Source organism: Lagopus muta, chromosome 1, assembly GCF_023343835.1.
Source record: "Lagopus muta isolate bLagMut1 chromosome 1, bLagMut1 primary, whole genome shotgun sequence".
In the NCBI taxonomy this organism is placed as follows: Eukaryota; Metazoa; Chordata; class Aves; order Galliformes; family Phasianidae; genus Lagopus; species Lagopus muta.
This window is the reverse complement of record NC_064433.1, coordinates 184,937,504-184,949,109: the sequence shown is the minus strand read 5'-3', so window position 1 is coordinate 184,949,109 and position 11,606 is coordinate 184,937,504. Positions and strand designations below refer to the sequence as shown.

At 48.7% G+C, this 11,606-nt stretch overlaps 1 protein-coding gene across 12 annotated transcripts in view; it reads left to right on the top strand.

The window, feature by feature from the left end:
* FAT3 (FAT atypical cadherin 3) overlaps positions 1-11,606 on the top strand; it is a 479,929-nt gene that overhangs the window by 104,355 nt on the left and 363,968 nt on the right. The gene's annotated exons all lie outside the window — the stretch shown is intronic.

The window sequence follows — 11,606 nt, the reverse complement described above, 5'->3', positions numbered from 1 at the left end:
TTCCAGTGCTCCGTCACCCTCACAGTAAAGAAGTTCTTGCGCACATTCGTTCGAAACTTCCTATGCTGCAGCTAATGTCTGTTTCCCCTTGTCCTGTCTCCACTTACCACTGAAAAGAGACTGGCCTCACCGCTATGGCTGCCACACCTCAGATATTTATCAACCTGGATCAGGTCCCCTCTTAGCCGTCTTTTCTCAAGTAATTCTCTCTGTAATTTTCATGAGCGCACGAGGTGATAGAATCACAGAATCATAGAGCAGCCTGGGTTGAGAAGGCCCACAGTGATCCCCTAGTTTCAGTCCACCGGGCAGCCCAGAGCCACATCCCGCCTGGCCTTGAATGCCTGCAGGCATGGGGCATCCACGGCCTCCTTGGGCAACCGGTTCCAGTGTGTCAGCACGCTCTGTGTGAAAAACTTCCTCCTACTATCTAACCTAAACCTCTGCTGTCTTAGTTTGAAACCATTTCCCCTTGTCCTACTGTCCCTTGTTCCCACTGTCCACCCTCGTAAACAGACGTAAGCAGAGGTCCGGTGCTCCCCTCCCATCCTTTTGAGCCCTTCACTCCAACAGCAATGAATATTGGATTAATTTCCTTTATTTATATGTCGGAAAGAAAATAAAAGAATAGATGATAGTACAGACCGAGAGATTTGAACGTTTGCTTTGACACCTCCCGCAGCAGTGTCCGTATTTGCCTTCTCCTCCTTGGCAGCACAGTGTTCTCCCTGATGCAGAATCACAGAATTGTAGGGGCTGGAAGGGACCTCTCGAGATGATCATAGAATCATAGAATCATAGAATCACAAGGTTGGAAATGACCTATAAGATCATCGAATCCAACCATCTCCTCATCACCATTGCCACCACTAGTACTAAACCACATCACGCAGCACGTCATCCAGATGCCTCTTGAACAATTCCAGGGGTGGCGACTCCACCACCTCCCTGGGCAGCCATTCCAGTGCCTGACCACTCTCTGAGAGAAGAATTTCTTCCTTATGTCTAACCTAAACCTCCTCTGATACAACTTGCAGCCACTGCCCTTGTATTTTGGCCGCCGTCACCTTAGATACAGACATTGATCAGATCCCCTCTGAGTCATCTTTTCTCAAGGCTGAACAGACCCAGGTCATAGAATCACAGAATCACAGAATCACCAAGGTTGGAAAAGACCTAAAAGATCACCCAGTCCAACCGTTCACCTATTACCAATAGCTCCCACTACACCATGTCCCTCAACACAACATCAAGTCGCTCAGCCTTTCCTCGTAAGAGAGGTGCTCCAGGCCCTTGATCATCTTCATGGACCTCCGCTGGACTCTTTCCAGGAGATCGCGGCCTTTTCTTGTACCGGGGAGCCCAGAACCGGACGCCATACTCCTGGTGAGGCCTGACCAGGGCAGAGTGGAGGGAGAGGATCACCTCCCTTGACCTGCTGGCCGCGCTCCTTTTAATGCCTTGTAGGATCCCAGTGGCCTTCTTGGCCACCAGGGCACCCTGCTGGCTCATGGCCAGCCTGTTGTCCACCTGGAGCCCCCGGTTCCTCACCGCAGAGCTCCTCTCCAGCAGGTCGGGTCCCAGCCTGTACTGATACTTGCGGCTGTTCCTTCCGAGGTGCAAGACTCTGCGCTTGCTTTTGGAAAACCTCGTCTGTTTTCTTCATCTTGCATCCCGCTGGTATACTCAGAAAATTAGTGTACTCAGAAAATCATTGTTTTCTCCCTTAGCTCGTTGCCGTTGTTTTGTTGTTAGGCCCATCTCCCGACCTTTTCACCCCCTCTCTTGCCCCTTTCCTGGCTCGTGGCTTCGTTTGTCCCTCCACCCCATTAGTCACAGCACCGGGCTGGAGCCGTGACAGCGCGCCAGTGCCCCAAAGTCCCGTTTGACAGCCCACAGGCTTCTCTCAGCGCCTTCATGGCTGCCGGCCTGAGCTACCAGTCAGCAGTAATAAGCAGAGGGACGAAACGGACCAGGGAGTCTGAGCCGCCGTGCCGCAGGGCCTCCCTCCCTTCCCCAGCAGATCTTGCTGTGGTGCTTTGCTGCCGTTTTCCCTTTCTGGGAAGGCTCCCTTGGTGCGAGCCTCTTCTGTGAAGGTGATGCGCACGGGATCCTGGCAGAAGTGGCCCAGCTGAGGATTCCCAGTGTGCTCTGCATGCTTCCCAGCGTGCTGGAGACTCCCGGGACCTCCCCGTGCACTCTGGGGGACGCTGCATGACCCCACTGGGAGGTAGGTTCCCGCTCAACATGTGCTCTCTCCCCTGGGGCATGGCTGTCTCCGGACACTTCACAGCCACCGATGCCTCTTTTATCCCTGGCCCACCGCCCTTCCTCCTGCCTAGGAACATGCCCCCAGTCCCCGAACAGCAGCGCTGTCCTGCACCAATGCCTTTAGTGCTGCCACTGTCCCGGACGCACTGCCACCACAATGACACAGGCTGTGGAAATGATGATGTTATTTATTTGATGACTGATGGAAAATGGAGGTGATGATCTGGGGGAGGTTGGTGTCCACCCAGTGGAAGATGTTGTTGTCATCGCAGGTGCCTTCAGCGCCACCTTTGGTCACCATTTGACCCACAGGCTGCCAGATGGACAGAAGCGCCTTGTGGAAATCACTCTGTTCGCGTTCTGAAGCTGAGGCCGTTTGTTCCGTTCCCTGGAAATGACAGGGCATGAGCGCAGAGAAAGGGATGCAGGCTCGTTTTGCAGAGCATCGCCCTGCAGGGCTCTGATTCTTGCGCGGCTTTTCCAGCGTCCCAGGACAGCTCGGGGCAGCCCGTGGGGCTCAGGGCACCTCCGGCAGGCCCCGTTTGGCATGGGAGTCTGGGCTGGCTGTCAGCCCTACGGCCGGGCAAGTGTCTGGGGAGAGCTGATGGACCTCTGGAGGTCTGCTTTGCTTGGAAGCCCTCACAGACCAGACCTTTGCGGTTCCCTGCTTCCTACCCTCAGTCCGTTCTGTGCAGTATGAATCCCGAGCGCTTACGTGTGCCTGATGTCTTCAGAAATCTCTCCAGAGCTGGTAGGCAACCCACAGCAGCCGGAACAGATAGCAGTTTCCCCATAAATCCAGAATGACGCAGATTATCAGGGCTGGCGTTATTAAGTCCTTGAAGTTGTTGAGGATGTCAGGCACGCTGAAGGCGTCTTGCTCGGTGTGCGGGGACTGCTGCTTTGGGCCCTCTGGCTCAACAGACTGGCTGGCCGTGTTCGGGACCCATCTGGGGTGTGGAGAAAGGCCAATCCAGAAGGGCCAGTGGGAGGCACGGCGCTCAGCATTAACGGGCAGGCTCTTCTCAGGATGCACGACTTTTTTCTCTCCATTCTGAGGACAGGTGTTTAGTCCAATCCAGCAGAGAAAGTTGGAGGGCTGGCCCTTGGTCTCAACGGGGCTCTGCTCCTCACGAAAGACCTTGTTCTTCTTCCCGTCCTCGGTCTTGGGGGAGCAAGATGTCAGTCCAAGCCTGCAGAGCCAGTTGGAGGGCTGGCTCTTGGACTCAAACAGGCTCTGCTCCTTGGGAAGGACCTGGTCTTTCTTGCTGTCCTCGATCTTGGTGGAGCAGGATGTTAGTCCAAACCAGCAGAGCCAGTTGGAGAGCTGGCTCTTGGACTTAACAAGACGCTGCTCCTCATGAAGGACCTGTTCTGTTTTCCCATGCTCTGTGTTGGTGGAGCAAGATGTTAGTCCAAGCCTGCAGAGCCAGTTGGAGGGCTGGCTCTTGGACTCAAACAGGCTCTGCTCCTCGGGAAGGACCTGGTCTTTCTTCCCGTCCTCGGTCTTGGTGGAGCAGGATGTTAGTCCAAACCAGCAGAGCCAGTTGGAGGGCTGGCTCTTGGACTCAAACAGGCTCTGCTCCTCGGGAAGAACCTGGTCTTTCTTCCCATCCGCAATCTTTGTGGGGCAGGTGGTTAGGCCGAACCAGCAGAGCCAGCTGGAGGGCTGGGCCTTGATGTCAACCGGGCTCTGCTTCTCGTGAACGACCTGCCTTTTGTTCCCGTCCTTCATCTGGTTGGAGCAGATGTTTTGGCAATACCAGCAGAGCCAGTTGGAGGGCTGGCTCTTGGTGTCCGTAGGTCCGTGCTCCTGGTGAAGGACGTTCCTTTTGTTGCCATCCTCGATCTTGGTGGGGCAGGTGTTTAGACCAAGCCAGGAGAGCCAGCTGGAGGGCTGGCACTCGGTGTCTAAGGGATGCTGCTCCTCGGGATGGGGCAGCTTTTTGTCCCAATTCCCGACCCAGCTGAGGCAGCTGGACGTGTCAGGAATTGGAGAGATGAAAGCAAGTAAGGTGAGGAAGAGAGTCAGGCTGAGCTTCATCCTGCTCTCTCCCAAGGACCGCTCTCAACACACAAGTGGCTGTCACCCAGAGCAGAGCTCCAGCAGCGACCACCAGGACGGAGCGAGTGCTCCAAGTGTCTGAGCTGGGGGAGGCCGCCAGCGTGACTTGATCAAGACTGATGTCATGCCCCGCCTGTGATGTCACAATGCCTTTCCCCGGTGCGGGTGTGGCCGTGCACCCAGCTCGGGGCTGGGGACCCTACACCCAAATCCCACCTCCCTGTTCCACCTCCCCTTTTTGCAATCCGTCTGCACTCCGTAATTTTCATGAGCGCACGAGTTCATAGAATCACCGAATCATAGAGCGGCCTGGGTTGAGAAGGCCCACAGTGATCCCCTAGTTTCAATCCACCGGGCAGCCCAGAACCACATCCCGCCTGGCCTTGAATGCCTGCAGGCATGGGGCATCCATGGCCTCCTTGGGCAACTGGTTCCAGTCTGTGTGAAAAACTTCCTCCTACTATGTAACCTGAACCTCTGCTGTCTTATTTTGAAACCATTTCCCCTTGTCCCCACTGTCCACCCTCGTAAACAGACGTAAGCAGAGGTCCGGTGCTTCTCTCCCATCCTTTTGAGCCCTTCACTCCAACAGCAATGAATGTTGGATTAATTTCCTTTATTTCTACATAGGAAAGAAAATAAAAGAATAGATGACAGTACAGACCGAGAGATTTGAACGTTTGCTTTGACACCTCCCGCAGCAGTGTCCGTATTTGCCTTCTCCTCCTTGGCAGCACAGTGTTCTCCCTGATGCAGAATCACAGAATTGTAGGGGCTGGAAGGGACCTCTCGAGACGATCGAGTCCAACCTTTTTGCCAAAGCAGGCTCCGTAGACCAGGTTGCACAGGTTGGCGTCCAGGCAGGTCTTGGGCGTCTCCAGACAAGGAGACTCCACAGCCTCCCTTGGCAGGAGTTGCAGTGCTCTGTCGTCCTCTCTGTGAGGACTTTCTTATGCACAGTTCTGCACGATTTGTGCATGTCATTTTCTAATCTGTATGTTACTTGCAGTTATTCTTTTCAAGGTGCTAGACTCTGTACTTGTTTTTTTTTGTCTCTAGGCTTAAGTATGAAATTTATTTTTTTCCTTTAATCCATAACTTTATCCTTTTTTTTTGTTTGTTTTTTTGTTTATCTATTATGCATCTCTTTCCTGCCTGCCATTCTTCTTTTTCTGAACTGTTACAATCAGTGGATCATTCGAATTGGTGTCATTGTTTTTTGATTTTTGTCTTTCGGTATTCCATATCATAACATCATGTGGGGCACTGGGAGTTTAACTGTTAATGCTCAAGTCCTGTGTACCTGCCAAGAAGAGAAGAAGAACTACATTCCCTAGGGGACCTTGCAGTCAGGGAGAGGAGGTTTAACTCCTGGTGAGGTCACCTGATGTGCTCTTTTTCGCCTGCTCTTCGTTGTGGGCGCTGCTCCCTTCTGCCTGTTGCTCAACTGGACTGCGCATCTCACCTCAGCGTTGTGGTGGGGCCTATCCACCTTTCGGACATTCTCTCTCTCATTATATTTGATTTATTAGCTTCAATTCTGATTATATTGTGTTACAGTGTGCTATCTTGCTTACAATACTATACTTATTAAATGGAATGTCTGTAGGGACGGGGCATCTGCCACTTCTCTGTGCCTGTGGCTCACTATCCTTAGTGTGAAAAAATTTATTCCTTATTTCAATCAAAATCTCCTCTCCTTTATTTTGAAACCATTTCTCCTCATATTATCTTAGGGATATAGAATCACTAAGTTTGGGAAAGACTTTTGAACTTTTTCAAACATGTTCAAGAACAGTGAAGGCACCACCTCCTTGTTTAGCCTGTTCCAGAGCCTGACTGCTTTTTCTGAGTAGAAATTGTTCACAATATTGGATCTGAGAATAGATTAGAATCATTTGAGTTTAGGGAAGGGGCCCTTAAAGATCATCGAATTCCATCCTCCATATTTCACAGAGCTTTTTGTATAACCCTCACTGGAGTGCCATTATTTTGTCTTGCAATGTTGTTATCTTTTTCTGTGCTCTCCGTTTTATATTGTGTTTCTTTATATGCCCAGCTGTCAACTGGAAGAACTTTTGTATATTCATCTCCTTTTCTAGTAGCTGGCTCTTGCCCTTATATAAAGATTTGAACCGTTTGAGCTGCTTGGCCTCAACAATGCAGAGAGGCTGAGGAAGATAGGTACTTTTTCCGTTTGAGAGTAACAACTACTGTAGTCCTTATACCTACATACCTATTATGGCCCTGGAAAACAGTAGTTGGAAATCTCACAGATTTCTTTCTTACTATAAACTGCAGCCAAATAGCGTATACAAGACCATACAAGCTGTCATGAGGAGCATGTGCAGGATCCCAAACAGAGAGCAGAGCAGCTGCAGAGCGCAGCAGGGCAGAACTGGATCTGAAAGAGAACTGCCGTGGAATGATGTTCACGGCATGTTCCACCTCCCCTGGGTGGGAATGAACCTTATGTGAGAAGGGTGGGAGATGTTTTTTCATCTTCGGAAGAGGCACTTTTGCATCAGCGCTGTGCTACAGCTCTTGGTGGATTGGAGCTGATGCATTATTTATGGTTTATTTGCTTTATAATAAGGAGCCCAGTTGAGTCCCTTTGTCTGAATGTCGCTGAAGCCTCAGTTTTAGCACTGAGTGGAGGTGCTGCATGGTGCAGTGTGGTTCTGCTACCTGTCTCAGCCTGCTGCTTGCAGGGACAAATGCTGAGAGTGCATGAGCCAACTGCTCCTTTCAGAAAAGCTGAACAAGCTAAAAGTTGCATATCTGAGTGTGTGTCATGGAGAAGCATGCAGCCCAGATGAAGATAGCTTGCTGATTTTGAAACTGCCCTAAAGCTGGGGGGATTGGAGATAAAACATAAAAATTGGGTATTGGTCTTTGTTTCCTCTGGGACAGACCACCAAGGGACAAGCTCAAATCCCTTGTAAGATTGCTCCCTGGAATTCCCTTTTGACAAATCTCACATGGCGGCAAATTATTCCTCCCCTCTCCCCCACTGCCCTTTCTCCAAGCCATGTTTCATCCCTTGGGGGGAGGGAGAGTTTCAAAGATGCTTTGCAGCAGCTCCCCGAGGAGACAGACAACACTCGCTCCTGCTTGCAAGTGGAAGTATTGATACTGATACTGAGCAAATTTGGTGTTGCATGGAAAAATCCCCAGCAAATGCTAACAAGCCAAAGTTATTCGTAACATAAGGCTCAGTGGCTAAATCTTCACTTCCTAGGGACAGCCTGGAATTACACTTGCTGCATGATGCTGAGTGGCCTTTCTCCCGTGCAGAATTATATGCTGGCAGCAGGAGGATTTGCAGCTCTAAGGAAGACTGGGATTTATTGCTCTGTCTGTTGCAAAGGGTTACTCTGCAGGAATGGTTGGTTTCTCTTTATCTTCTCTTTTTGGAATAAACACATCGTGATACAATAATCTATATGGAAAATCATATATTTGTACTCATCAGAGAGCTGGTAGCCCTGTGAATATATTCTCTGGCATAAATCTACTATCAGTGTCAGTTGAGTGGTTTTTCCCTCTTGCCTAGAGTTGAACGTGCATTTCTAATTCATTTCCATATGGCACTAACTCTCAGTTCTTATTGTAGATTCTAATTTCTTTCCCTGGTCAGTAAATTCTAAGCCTTTCCTAGCTGGGTAAATTATGCTGGAGTACATTTGGGTACAGTTTAGGTGTCTGACTAGAGAAAGTGTCATTTAAATGCTATTTTTTTCACAGTGTTCTCATTTAACAGAATGCCAAAAATAGTGCCTGCATATTGAGTACAGAGTATAAAATCCATGGCTATCTCTAGGCGGTGTGTAAAGTACATTGGCAGACAGACATCCTTTCTTCACACTCTGTTTTTTACATGCCTTAAATATGGGTTTCTATGAGCTTTGAGGAGTTTTCTGTAGTTCTGAACTATGGAAGAGGTTCTTCCCAGGAGAAGGCAGTGATGTACATGGGTCCCATCTCCTGTCTGCAAGATGTTGACTTGGTGAAAATCAGTTTTTCCTATCAGTGTTGCAGCTTGATGTAGGACTTAAATAGGTAACAAATGCAAAGCAGTTTCTTGCATGACTATACTGTAAGTTGTAAAAGAAGGCTACTGCCGATGCTGATGTTGTTTGAGTGAAAGGAAGGAATTACTTGGAAGACTGAGGTCACTTCCAACAAAACCTCCTGTTCCTGTTGCAGTTGCATCATTTTGCAACCTACTATTTCGATGTCATTTGCAAGTGATGTTTTCCTGCTTTCTAAAAAAAGTTCTTCATATTTTCAAATATACCTTCTTTCCGTAAAGCTGCTTATTTAATAGAATGTAAATAGCTATTTGTCACGGAGTTATTCTTAGATAGAAGTCTGTGACAGGGGTCGGAGGCCCCGGGAAGAAGAGAAAAAAAAACAACAAACGGGTACGAATGGTTCGCCGCGACCCGGCCGCTCCGGGAGAGGGGGAAGGGCAGGGAGCTCGCCGATACTTTTTAACAAAGAGAAAACACAGTGGCAACGATCTGAGGAGGAAGGGTAATTTAATGAATCCAACTAAATCAAACAAAACGAGAGAGACAAGAGCATCAAAAAATGAGTCAAACCACGATAGTGCGAGGGAAAGCGCACGCTTTCTCCGCGGCCCGCTGAGACGACTGAGGCGGGCGCTCCGGGCCCTGTCCGCAGCTCCGCCCACTGCCTCTGCCCGCCAGGTCCTCCGGGAATGCCGCCCCTCCCCTCCCAACAGAACGCTCAAAGTCCACAAAAGGACGTAAACGGAACCAGAGCTCATTAACTGCCACTGGTCCACATGATGTTCTGATGTGGAATACTGACGACAAAAAATCACGAAACCACAACGCTATTGTTTGAATGAGAATTACGACACCCTTCCTGAGAAGGAGCTTGTATTTCCCAGTTTTGTAGTATTTTCTGCGCCTTGAACTCACCACATCTGTTCTGTTTGATGAGACATCCTGACTTTCACAAATTCTACAGGAATAATAAAAATAATGATAAAAAATTTCGGTCAAGACCAAACCTTGTTTTCATGTTCTTCTTTTCCTTCTTGGACCAAGGTTCATAAATACCTTGATTCTCATAAAATTGTCTTCTCGAGTTAAAAAGCTGTTTTTCTTTCTCCTTGCATCATACTGCTGTCCAGAAGGCCTTTTAGATAAGAGCTTCAGTGAGTCTGTGGTGAAGTTGGGAGGTGAAGTACAAAAAACAACAGGGAGGTGATATAGGAAAACCAGCGTATCTTCACCAAGGGCGAATTCTGGATGTCCCTGTTCGTTGCAGAGGAGTTGGCCCAGTTGATCTTTAAAGGCCCCTTCCAACTCTTAAGATTCTGTGATTCTGTGAAATTGGTTTCTTTTCTCTTCTCTTTAAAAGGACCTGTAGAAATTCTTCAAATATTTGTATTGTATTGGATGCCAACATTCTCTAAGTTCATTTGCACGTGCAGCTCAGAAGGCCAACCATATCTTTCTAGTAATGCGTGACCAGCAGGTTGAGTGTCATGGTTTTATGATTTTTGGTTATCAGTATTCCATACCATAACATCATGTAATGCACTGGGGGTTTGAGTGCTATGCTAAAGTTCCGGGTGCCTGTCCAGAGGAGAAGAAGAGCTACATTTCCCCAGGGGGCTTTGTGGTCAGCGAGGAGACAGAACTCCTGGCAGGGTCACCTGATGCTCTCTTCTTCGCCTGCTCTTCTTCACCTGCATCTCTCCGCCGGCTCTTCGCCGTCTGCTTTTCCATCACTCAACTGGACTGCATTTCTCACCTCGGCGTTGCAGTGAGGCCTGTCCACCTTTCAGACATACACTCTCTCTCTGTCATTATATTTTGCTGATATTATATTTAGTAAATTAGTTTGTTTCACCTCAGATCGTTGCCGCTGTTTTCAATTATTTTGGGGTCCCCTGTTTCCCTTTTCCAGAGGCGTGGATCTGCGGATCCCTCCACCCTGCTGGTCATGGAACCAGGCCGAAACAGCCCATAAATCATTGACATTAGAGGGAGAAGATTCTACCCCTTTACTCTGCTCTCATGAGACCCCACCAGGTGTACTGCACCCAGTTCTGGAGCCCCCAACACAGGAAGGATGGGGAGCTGTTGGAGCAGGTCCAGAGGGGGGCCATGAAGATGATCAGAGGGCTGGAGCACCTCTCCTGTGTGGACAAGCTGAGAGAGCTGGGGCTCTTCAGCCTGAAGAAGAGAAGGCTCTAGGGGGACCTTATAGTAGTCTTCCAGTATCTGAAGGGGGCCTACAGGACTGGGGAGGGACTTCTTGTAAGGGCACATAGCGACAGGATGAGGGAAAATGGTTTTAAACTGGAAGAGGATAGATGTAGATTAGATATTAGGAAGAAATTCTTAAACTGTGTGGGTGGTGAGACCCTGGAACAGGTTGCCCAGTGAGGTTGTGGATGCCCCCTCCCTGGAAGCATTCAAGGCCAGGCTGGATGGAGCTTTGAGCAACCTGTTCTAGAGGGAGGTGTCCCTTCCTATAGCAGGGGGGTTGGAACTACATGATTTGATCTTAAGGGTCCTTTCCAACCCAAACCATTCTATGATTCTATAATTTATCTAATGGTCAGCTGCAAATACTCCTATAGGATATATTTGGATAGGGGGGATAAGTAAAGGGATAGGCAAATATTTTTCTTTTCCCAACTGTGTATTGCTAAAAGCTTATTCCTTCTGTCTGCTGAAGAAGTTTACCTGCTGTATTCTTCATGTTTTCTAAACGTCTTTTTGGCACTTGTTCAGTATTGTCATAGTTTACCCAAGAGTACATATATTGTTTTCTCTTATATGTATTTTTCAGTATGGAGATCTTTGGGATTGGAGGAATTAGTCTTGGGAGAGGGAACCAAAAGGAGGATCATACAGCACTTGTTTTGCATCTGCACATTAGATTAGACCCACAGTTCTGGTGTGTGGGAGTCTTGGCAGTTCTTGGGACTGAAGTTGTTCTTCCCAGTCTGGTAGGCTGCAGATTGCCAGAGCCAAGATGAAAAAGAAGGATTGAGTCTCATACCTCTCATAGTTCCTCTAAGGAGCACCGTCCACCCACAGATCTTGGAGCTACCCTGCAAGGTCTGAGTTATATAGTTATTCTTTGTTCAAGAGGCGAAGGACAAGCAGCTGAGTGGAGAACTAAACTTGAAGTCATAGTTCTCTGTCACTCTGTTAGATTTTAATCTTGTTATTAACAAGATTAAAAATGAAACCACAGCTTCTATGTCCCCATTCCT